Source organism: Trachypithecus francoisi, unplaced genomic scaffold (genome assembly GCF_009764315.1).
Source record: "Trachypithecus francoisi isolate TF-2019V2 unplaced genomic scaffold, Tfra_2.0 Lachesis_group8, whole genome shotgun sequence".
In the NCBI taxonomy this organism is placed as follows: Eukaryota; Metazoa; Chordata; class Mammalia; order Primates; family Cercopithecidae; genus Trachypithecus; species Trachypithecus francoisi.
In genome coordinates this window covers 12,317,093-12,325,825 of record NW_022681473.1, presented here as the reverse complement: position 1 = coordinate 12,325,825, position 8,733 = coordinate 12,317,093, and the positions used below count along the sequence as shown (strand labels likewise).

The 8,733-nt window shown below is 54.2% G+C and overlaps 1 long non-coding RNA gene across 2 annotated transcripts in view; it reads left to right on the top strand.

Moving 5' to 3' along the window:
- Positions 1 to 289: 289 nt before the first annotated feature.
- Positions 290 to 8,733, top strand: part of LOC117081012 — a 28,869-nt gene continuing 20,425 nt past the window's right edge. For both annotated transcript variants that reach the window (XR_004436052.1, XR_004436051.1), the window contains exons 1-2: positions 290 to 338; positions 3,077 to 3,282. This is a non-coding gene — a long non-coding RNA (uncharacterized LOC117081012). The remainder of the gene's footprint in view (positions 339 to 3,076; positions 3,283 to 8,733) is intronic.

Below are 8,733 nucleotides of genomic sequence, written 5' to 3'. Positions count from 1 at the left end.
ACAACATTTTGCCCATAATTGGGTGTGTGTTGGGGTGGGAGTCCTTTGGGTTCCAGATGAAAACCCCTGGCCCAGAAGCCTGCAAGAGTGCTTCCAGCTCTGTCAGTCTGAACCCAGTTCTCTGCCCTCCCCATCCTCTCCACAGTGACTTCTGGGTGTGGGGGAAGAGGGGACAGTTAGGGAGGTAGGCTGCTGGTCTAGCCACACCTTTTCTCCGTCCTGCCTCAGTGGGCCCCTCCCCCAGCAGTTCCTGTGGCTGGTGCCAGCTTGTCTGCAGCTGAGACCAGCGTTTCAATCCCTCTTGAAACCCACTGAACTGGCTTCACCTGCCTTTCAAGGTATTTAAAGGTTCTTTGACCAAATGTTTTTTGATCCTTCGCTGATGGGAACCAAGCAGAAGCTCTTTGGCCAACTGTCCCCCCTCCCCCCATATGATTAGTCTCTAAGAGCTCTTTTGATATTGCAGAAACCTTCTGTGGTTTGTTCAAAGCCCTGGGCCTTGCAGCCACCTCCCCCGGGGACCCAGGCCAGTCAGCTCCAGCCTCCACCGCCCATCCCCAGGGGTGGCCTAGTTAATGGGGGCCTCCCAGCGCTGAACAACTCTGGCCTGAGTTTGAACCCCAGACCCGAGCCCAGCTGGTAGAGGGGTCAAGCCCCCCCCCCCCTCAGGGAGCCCAGGCCAGGTCTGGTAGTGTGGGGTGGGGACCTGTTCCCCAGCCTTCCGCGGGCCATGACTCTTCTTCCCGCCCAGCTGAGGCTACACAGACAGGCATGCAGGCCCACGATGATAGCAATTGACCTGTTTCCAGGTCTGAGGCTGAGGTTGAGAAGGGGAAACTGAGGCTCTGAGAAGTCCAGGGTTCAGGCCTCGGTGTGTGAGGGGGCAGGAGCCAGAATCTGCCAACCCAAGACCTGCTCCAGCAGCCCCCATCCCAGCCAGCACCACTCGCCGCCCGCGCTCCTGGTCCTCCAGGGCCGCGCAGAAGGCGCGCCTGGGCTGAGTCCCAGCTGCAGAATTCTTGGGGGGCGGGGGACGAGGCGTCTCCGCTCTTAATAGCTGAGCGCCCGCAAACGCCCGGCCTGGGCTCGGGGCCGGCGCCTCCAGCATAGAAATCTTTCTCCACAACTCGGACTGACCCACCCAGAGCGCCCCGAGTATCCGGCCCGGGGCGGGGATGCGCGTGCGCGGAGCGGGTGCCGCGGAGCCCGCGTGAGCAGACAAATTACCGCGGATCTGAGAGGACGCGTCCGCGCCAGCCCGGAGGGAGGAGGGGGCCGGTACACAGACGGGGGGCAGGGGAGATGACTCTCTCTGAGGGATCCCCAACCCCAGGATTGAGGCCCCACCCTCTGCCCTAGCTGGAGTTGAAGACCGCAGTGGGGGTGGGGGCCTATCCCTCGCAGGTGGAAGGGTGATCTGCGCCGGGAGAGCTCTGACTGTCCCCGTTCAGCCGTCCCTGGCTCTGGGCTGAGAAGGATGACAGGAGAGGCCCCAGCACTCTGAGACTGGGCGAGTTCAGGTGGCCAGGCCCCCTCCCTCACCAAGGCCTCCGGGAGCTTCTGGGCTCCTTGGCCCTGCCGGCCTGAGCGCCAGAATCCAATCCTGCTCAATAATAATCGTCAGAGCAGCCGGCAGCACTTACTGAGCTCTGAGGGACTGCCAGGCCCGGGTGCCAAGTGCATAACACGCATTATCCCATTTAATAGTCACGGAAGTCCCGTTGTGATCCTCTTAGGAAGGTGAGGGGGCTGAGGAGGCGAGGGGCGTGGCTTGCCTGGGGCGTGGCTTGCCTGAGGTCGAGCAGCCGGCGGGGTGGAGGGACAGGTGGGATTCACACCAGCTCCAACCAGGTCTAGAGCCCAAACCTTCAACGCCTGGGCTTTCCTGCCTTCGACTCCTCCGAGCTCTCCTGGAGGCTGAGCAGGCAACAGAGCCTGCTTCTCAGCTGGGTGTGGCCCGTGGGAGGTGAGGGGGCGAAGAGGCCGGGCACCCTGGAAAGGAGGAAGAATGGGGGACCCCCAGCTTCCTGGCTGCTTCATTTCCCGCTCTCTTCCTGCTCCCAACGGTGGGCGTACCCCAAGGCTCCGTCCTCTCTTCCCTCTTCTTTCTCACCCACTCTCTTCGTGACCTCATCCACTCCCACGGCCTCAGCTTTTGTTTCATCCCCATTCCCAGCACTGTCTCTGGGGCCCTGACCTCCCTCCCAAGCTCCGCAGCTGTGTACTTAGTGAAGCCTCTCCACCAGGTGGAGGAAATTCATTACCTCCCTGGGGTTACCCCACAGCTGCTAAGGCCCCATCACTCTCTCAAGCCCCACACCCGTTCCCCAAATCCTCCCACTGCTCTTCCCCCACACCTAATTAGTGTCCATATCCTTCAGACCCTTTTCTCTGCCCAGCCTCTCACACCCTCTTCTCAGACTCCTGAGCCACCTCCCTAAGTCAGACACTCAAGCCGCTCACCCTCCACCTCACCTGGCTCCTGCCCAGTCGCTTGCCTCCCCCAGTCTTTTCCATCCATGCCCTCCCTCCCTGTGGTTTTCTTTTTCCTTTCCTTTCCCTTTCTTTCTTTCTTTTTTTCTTTCTTTCTTTTTCTTTCTTCCTTCCTTCCTTCCTTCCTTTCCTTCCTTCCTTCCTTCCTTCCTTCCTTTCCTTCCTTCCTTCCTTCCTTCCTTCGTTCCTTCCTTCCTTCCTTCTTTCTTTCTTTTTCTTTCTCTTTCTTTCTTTCTTTTTTTCTTTCTGTTTGTTTGACACAGAGTCTTGCTCTGTAACTCAGGCTGGAGTGCAGTGGCATGATCTTGGCTCACTGCAACCTCCTCCTTCCAGGCTCAAGACATTCTCATGCCTCAGCCTCCTGAGTAGCTGGGATTACAGGCACCTGCAATCATGCCTGGCTGATTTTTGTGTTTTTAGTAGAGACAGGGTTTCGCCATCTTGGTCAGGCTGGTGTTGAACTCCTGGCCTCAAATGATTCGCCCGCCTCCCAAAGTGTTGGGATTACAGGCATAAACCACCGTGCCCGGCCTCTCTGTGGTTTTCTGAGACACAAGATCCAATTGCGCTACTGTCTTCTCAGCCCCTGGGCCTTCGATGGCTCCCAACACCTGCGGAAAGGAGCAGCTCAGCCTGAGACAGAGTCTGCCCCAGTATGACTTTTGACCTCCTCGTCTTGCCCAGTGCCCTGCCTTCAGCTAAAAACTGAGTTCCTCCCTATGGGTTTCCACCTTTCAAAGCCTGTCTTCACTGTCACTTTGTCCAGGGAGCCATCCCTGATTCTCCCAGGTGAGTCTGAATTCTCCTCTTCTGTAGCCCCATGGCACTTCTCAGCATTTTGGTGATGGAATTGTCCAAGTTGATAGCATTTTTACAGCTCTTCAATCCTGGTTTCTGCCCACCTGCTCCACCCCTGCAACAGACGGGGAGCTCTTTCAGGGCAAGGATCGCCCATTACTATCCACCCTCATCTTCCTCCTTTCACATTTTTTATTGATCCATTCAGCAAACATTAATGACGTAGCTGCTATGTGCTAGGCACTGCATATACAGAATCCTGCTCCTTCTCTGAGTAATCATCATACAGTGTGACAAGTGCATTAACAGGTGGATTCAGGGAAACATGGCCCTGAGCAAGGATTTCTCCAGGCTCCTGAATGCCAGGCCCTGGTCTGAGCACTATGGGGGTGTGCAAGCTTGAACGAGACCAAGCCCTGCCCTCCAAGATGGTAGCTGTATGGAGACAATAGGATGTGTACAAATGCAGGTCTGAACACAGTGCTTTGGGACCACAGAAAGCAGAGCAATGACCTTGGCCCTGGGGAAATCCGGAGGCTTCCCAAATGCCCAGCACCTTGCACCAAGCACTGGCCTCGTAAATCTTTGTTGAATTAAATTGGTTATGGGAAGAAAGGGGACATAATAGAGACTGAAAAAGAAAATTAAGATTATTGGGGGCAGGCGGCGGGGGATGACAGAGCATTTTCACATCTGCATGAAGTCACCTTGTCACCCATCCCAGAGGGATGTCTTGTGGACAAATGAGATCATGGACGTGCAGTGCTCTGAACGCCTGGGAAGAAAATAACTCTACAAATATCGGGGCTATTATTATTAGTCTATCGCTATCAGACCAGATAAGTCCTCTCCTTGTGGCCTCGGTGCCCTCCTGGTAATATCAGCTGTGCCCTGTGGCAATTTGCTTCTCTCTCTCTCTGAGCCTCAGTTTCCCCATCTGCAACATGAGGACATACCATGAGATGATTCTGAGGGTCTCTGGCTCCTCCAGGGAGATGCTCCAGGGACAGCTGTGTCTGACTAGGGGATGCCTTTTGTCTTCTCTTGACTGCCACACCCTGGGCTGAGTTGGGGAGTCCTCATAAAATGTCACAAAGGCCACACCCTGTCCTGTTTGTCTTTCTGGTCAAACAAGGCTATGCAGAACATGAGGCAAGTGTGGGCTTCTCGGCTGGAAGTTCCTCTCTAATTTCTGGGGAACAGCCTTAAGGCCTGTTTTCTGAAAAAGACCTCTGTGTGAGCCCCTTCCCTCCACTCCAGGTCCGAGGTCTGTGTTCCCTGGGGAAGGCCCATCCCTCTCCAAATCCCCACTGACCTCTCGTGTTGGGGTGCAAGATGCTTCAGTGAAAGGGGATGGAAGCTGTAGTGAGAGAGAAGAGAAGCTTTTCGCACAGGACTCTCATGCATGCTCCCCCATGACCTGTCCTTAGCTAAGGCACCACCACAACCCTGACCCTACAAAGCAGAGACCTTGGCCATGTCCCTACTTTCCCTCTTTTCCTTACCTGGCACATTTTGTTGGTGGTGAGTCCTGGTTTTTTTCCTTCCTGGCTCCAGTCCTTCCCAGCCTCCCCTGCCTCTCATTCATGGCCCTAGCCCCGGTCCTCCCATCTTGCATCGACTTCCTCCCTAGGTCTCCTCCTCTGCCTCCAGCCTGGCTCCCTTCCTGTCCACTATCCTAAGGGCAGCAAAGCGCAAGTGTGACCAGGTTGCTCTTCAGCTCAAAGCCCTTCCATGGATCCCGAATTGCTCTTAGGAAAAAGCTCAGATTCCCTGTCTGGCAGGCAGGGCCCTACCTGACCTAACCAGAGAGGCAAAGTCATCTTTGAGAGAGTTCTGAGGCTGAGAAAGAGCTCACTAAGGAATGGGGGTGTGGGGGGCATTTCAGGGACAGGGAAATGTGGTTTCAAAGGTGGGGAGATATGATGGAACCTGGGGTGGGGAAAATCAGAAAGCAGATATGGCAGGAGGCTGCAGTGAGTGTCCAGGGTATATCAGGCACACCTAGTGTGTGCCAGGCTCTGTCCTCATGCTGAAGATGCAGCAGTGACCAAAACAAAGATCCCTGCCCTCAGGAGCTGGCATTTAGCAGAGGGAGGTAGCAATCAGCAATGAGCAAAAGAAGGAAATGTTATAGTGTGTTAGAAGGTGGTGAGTGTTTGGGAAAAGAAAAGGTGGAGAGAAGCGAGGGTTATCTGGGGGTGGATTGCAATGTTGAGACAGGGTAATGAGGGCAGGCTTCATTGAGAAGGTGGCATCTGAGCAAAGACTTGAGGGAGGAGAGGGATTTAGCCCTGCAGTTATCTGGGTAACAGTGTACCAGGGAGAGGGAACAGCCAGTGCAAAGGCTGTAGGGTGGGATAATACCTGGTTTGTTGGAGGAAAGCAAGGGGGCTTGTGGGGCTGGAGCGGAGGGAGGAAGGAAGTGGTCAGGAGAGTGTAGGGGGAGAGGGGAGGACAGGTCACTATGAGAACTTAGGGAGATGGGAAGCAACTGGAGTGTCTTTTGTAAGAGGAAGGACATGAGCTGGCATATATTGTAAAAAGATCACTCTGGGTATGTGTGTAGGGAGCAGGGGCAGCTGCAGGGAGACCAGTCAGGGGACTGCTGCACTAATCCAGGCAAGACATGATGGTGGTTTGAATCAGGGTGGGTGCTGTGGGGGTGGTTGGGAGGGCTTGGATTCTGGATCTATTTTGAAGGCAGAACCAACTGGATTTCTTCATGGATTGGACGTGGGTTGTTTCAAAAAGGGAGGAGCCAAGATCATCGCCTCCAAGGCTTTGGCCTGAGCCATGGAATGCTTGGATTGCCATTGGCTGAAATGGGATTTGTGTTGGAGCAGCTCCTTTTCTCAATCAGTTTTTCACTATCACCCACTCTCAGGAGCCTTTGAAGACATTTTTCTCTAATCACTTCCCCGCACAATGGAATTTTTTTTTTTTTTCTGATGGAGTCTTGTTCTGTAGCCGAGGCTGGAGTGCACTGGCGTGATATGGGCTATGGGCTCACCGCAATCTCCGCCTCCTGATTTCAAGTGATTCTCCTGCCTCGGCCTCCCAGGTAGCTGGGATTACAGGTGCGCACCACCATGCCTGGCTAATTTTTGTATTTTTAGTAGAGACAGGGTTTCATTATGTTGCCCAGGCTGGTTTTGAACTCTTGACTTCAGGTGATCCACCCACCTCAGCCTCCCAAAGTGCTGGGATTACAGGCGTGAGCCACGCGCCCTGCCCACCATGGAATTTTAACACCACAGCTATGATGCATACATGTTCATGTACTTTGGCCCTTTGGAAAATTACAAACCATTGTAATATCAATATTTTTCTGTCCCCCCAAGAACCAATTTTTGCCCACTGGGGAAGGTGGCATCCCTGTGAAGAAGGCATGTGTGGGAGCGAGTTGTGTAACGGAGAGCAGGTGCTCAGCTTGGCACACGTTGGCTCTGAGCTATCTAGTCCAGGGAGGGGACGCTGAGTGGACAGTGGCACATTTGAGGTCCAGGCTAGAGGTATGGATGTGAAAGTCATTGGTGTATATATGCTGTTGCCATGAGACTGGGTGAGCTCACCAGAGGAATGAAGAATGAGATCAGAACCAAAGTCTGGAAAAGGTGAGAGAAGTAACAGAAAACCAAGTGAGTACTGCAGGTGACCTAGGAGCCCAGTGGAAACAGTGTTTCAGGGAAGAGGGAGGGCTACGCTGCCAAATGCCGTGGGGTCAGGGGCAAGTGGCAGAAAGACTGAGAACTGACAGCTGAGTTTAGTCATAGAGAAGCCCCCGAAGATCTTGGTAGGAGCATTTTATTTATTTATTTATTTTTGAGATGGGGTCTCACTCTGTCACCCAGGCTGGAGGGCAGTGGTATGGTCCTAGCTCACTGCAGTTTTAGCGTCCTGGGTTTGAGCGATCCTCCCATCTCCCACCTCAGCCTCCTGAGTAGCTGGGATTACGGATGTGTGCCGCCATGCCTGGCTAATTTTTTATTATTTATTTATTTATTTTTTGAGACAGAGTCTCACTCTGTCGCCCAGGCTGGAGTGCAATGGCGTGATCTGGACTCACTGCAACCTCTGCCTTCCAGGTTCAAGCGATTCTCCTGCCTCAGCCTCCCAAGTAGCTGGGACTACAGGTGCCCACCACCATGCCCAGCTAATTTTTTGTATTTTTAGTAGAGATGGGGTTTCACCGTGTTAGCCAGGATGATCTTGATCTCCTGACCTCATGATCTGCCCTCCTTGGCCTCATGAAGTGCTGGGATTACAGGCATGAGCCGCCACACCTGGCCTTAAAATTTTTTTGTAGAGACAGGATCTCCCTGTGTTGCCCAGGCTGGTCTCGGACTCCAGGTTTCCAATCCTCCTGCCTCGGCCTCCCAAATCATTGGGCTTACAGGTATCAGCCAACATGCCTGGCCCATAGGAGTATTTTTGATAGAGTGGTGGGGATGAAAGCCAGATTGGAGTGGGTTTAAGAGAGAACAGGAGGAGAAGAACCGCTGATAGTGGATAAAGACAACCCTGGAGGAGTTTTGTTGCAGAGGGGAAGAAGGAATTGGGTGGCAGCCACAGGGGAAGCAGGATCAAGAGCAGGTATGTGTAAGATGGGAGGAAAAACAGCCACTGACAGGAATGGTTCAGTGAACTGGGACGGGATGACTTGCTGATCAGAGGGACTGGGCTCTGGTGCCTGCCTGGGTGGTGGGTGAGGGCAGGTGTGGACAGTCATCTCTCCTAGGACTCGGGGAGGCAATGTGTGGGTGCAGAGGCTGGTGGGGGCGGATGTGCCCGTGCAAATCTGGAAGCACTTCTGAGAGACTAGATTGTCTTCAGGGAGTGAGAAAAACAAGGTCAACAGCTGAGAGTGAGGACGGGGAGGGTGGGGTGGGGTTTGAGGAGAGGAGATCGTGAGAAAGCGTGAGTCGCCCACGAGCAGGGGAGGGTGAACGGACTCAGTGGTAAGTGTGAAGGATCACCAGCCGTGAGCCTTCCTGCCCCACTCGGGCCGGGGTCAGCAGCCCACCTCCGGGCTCCTGGGGCTCCCTGACCCCACTGAGGTTTAAGCCTTTACTGCTCCAGGAAAGGGTTACCAGCAAGCCCCGTGCAGTCCAGCAGCCAGCATTTGAATTCTCCTCCAGTGCTCACTGGCTGCGTAACCTGGGCAAAGTTTTTGTTTGTTTTCGTTAATTGTCTGCATGCCTCAGTCTTCTCATCTGTAAAGTGGAGGCAGAGGTAGGAGAAAGCAGCCTGTGTTATTGCTATCCTCTACTCTGTTGTGCTATTTTGTACTGAGGAGGGCTCAGTAAATGAAGAGTGAAGGGTGAATGAGGGGAGGGGAGTTTGCTTGGGGCCCCCAAAGGCCAAGGAGTGGAGAGAGGAGGGCACGTGTCACAGCTCTGCCCCCACCCACAGAGGACTCTGACTGTCTAACCCCAGTGC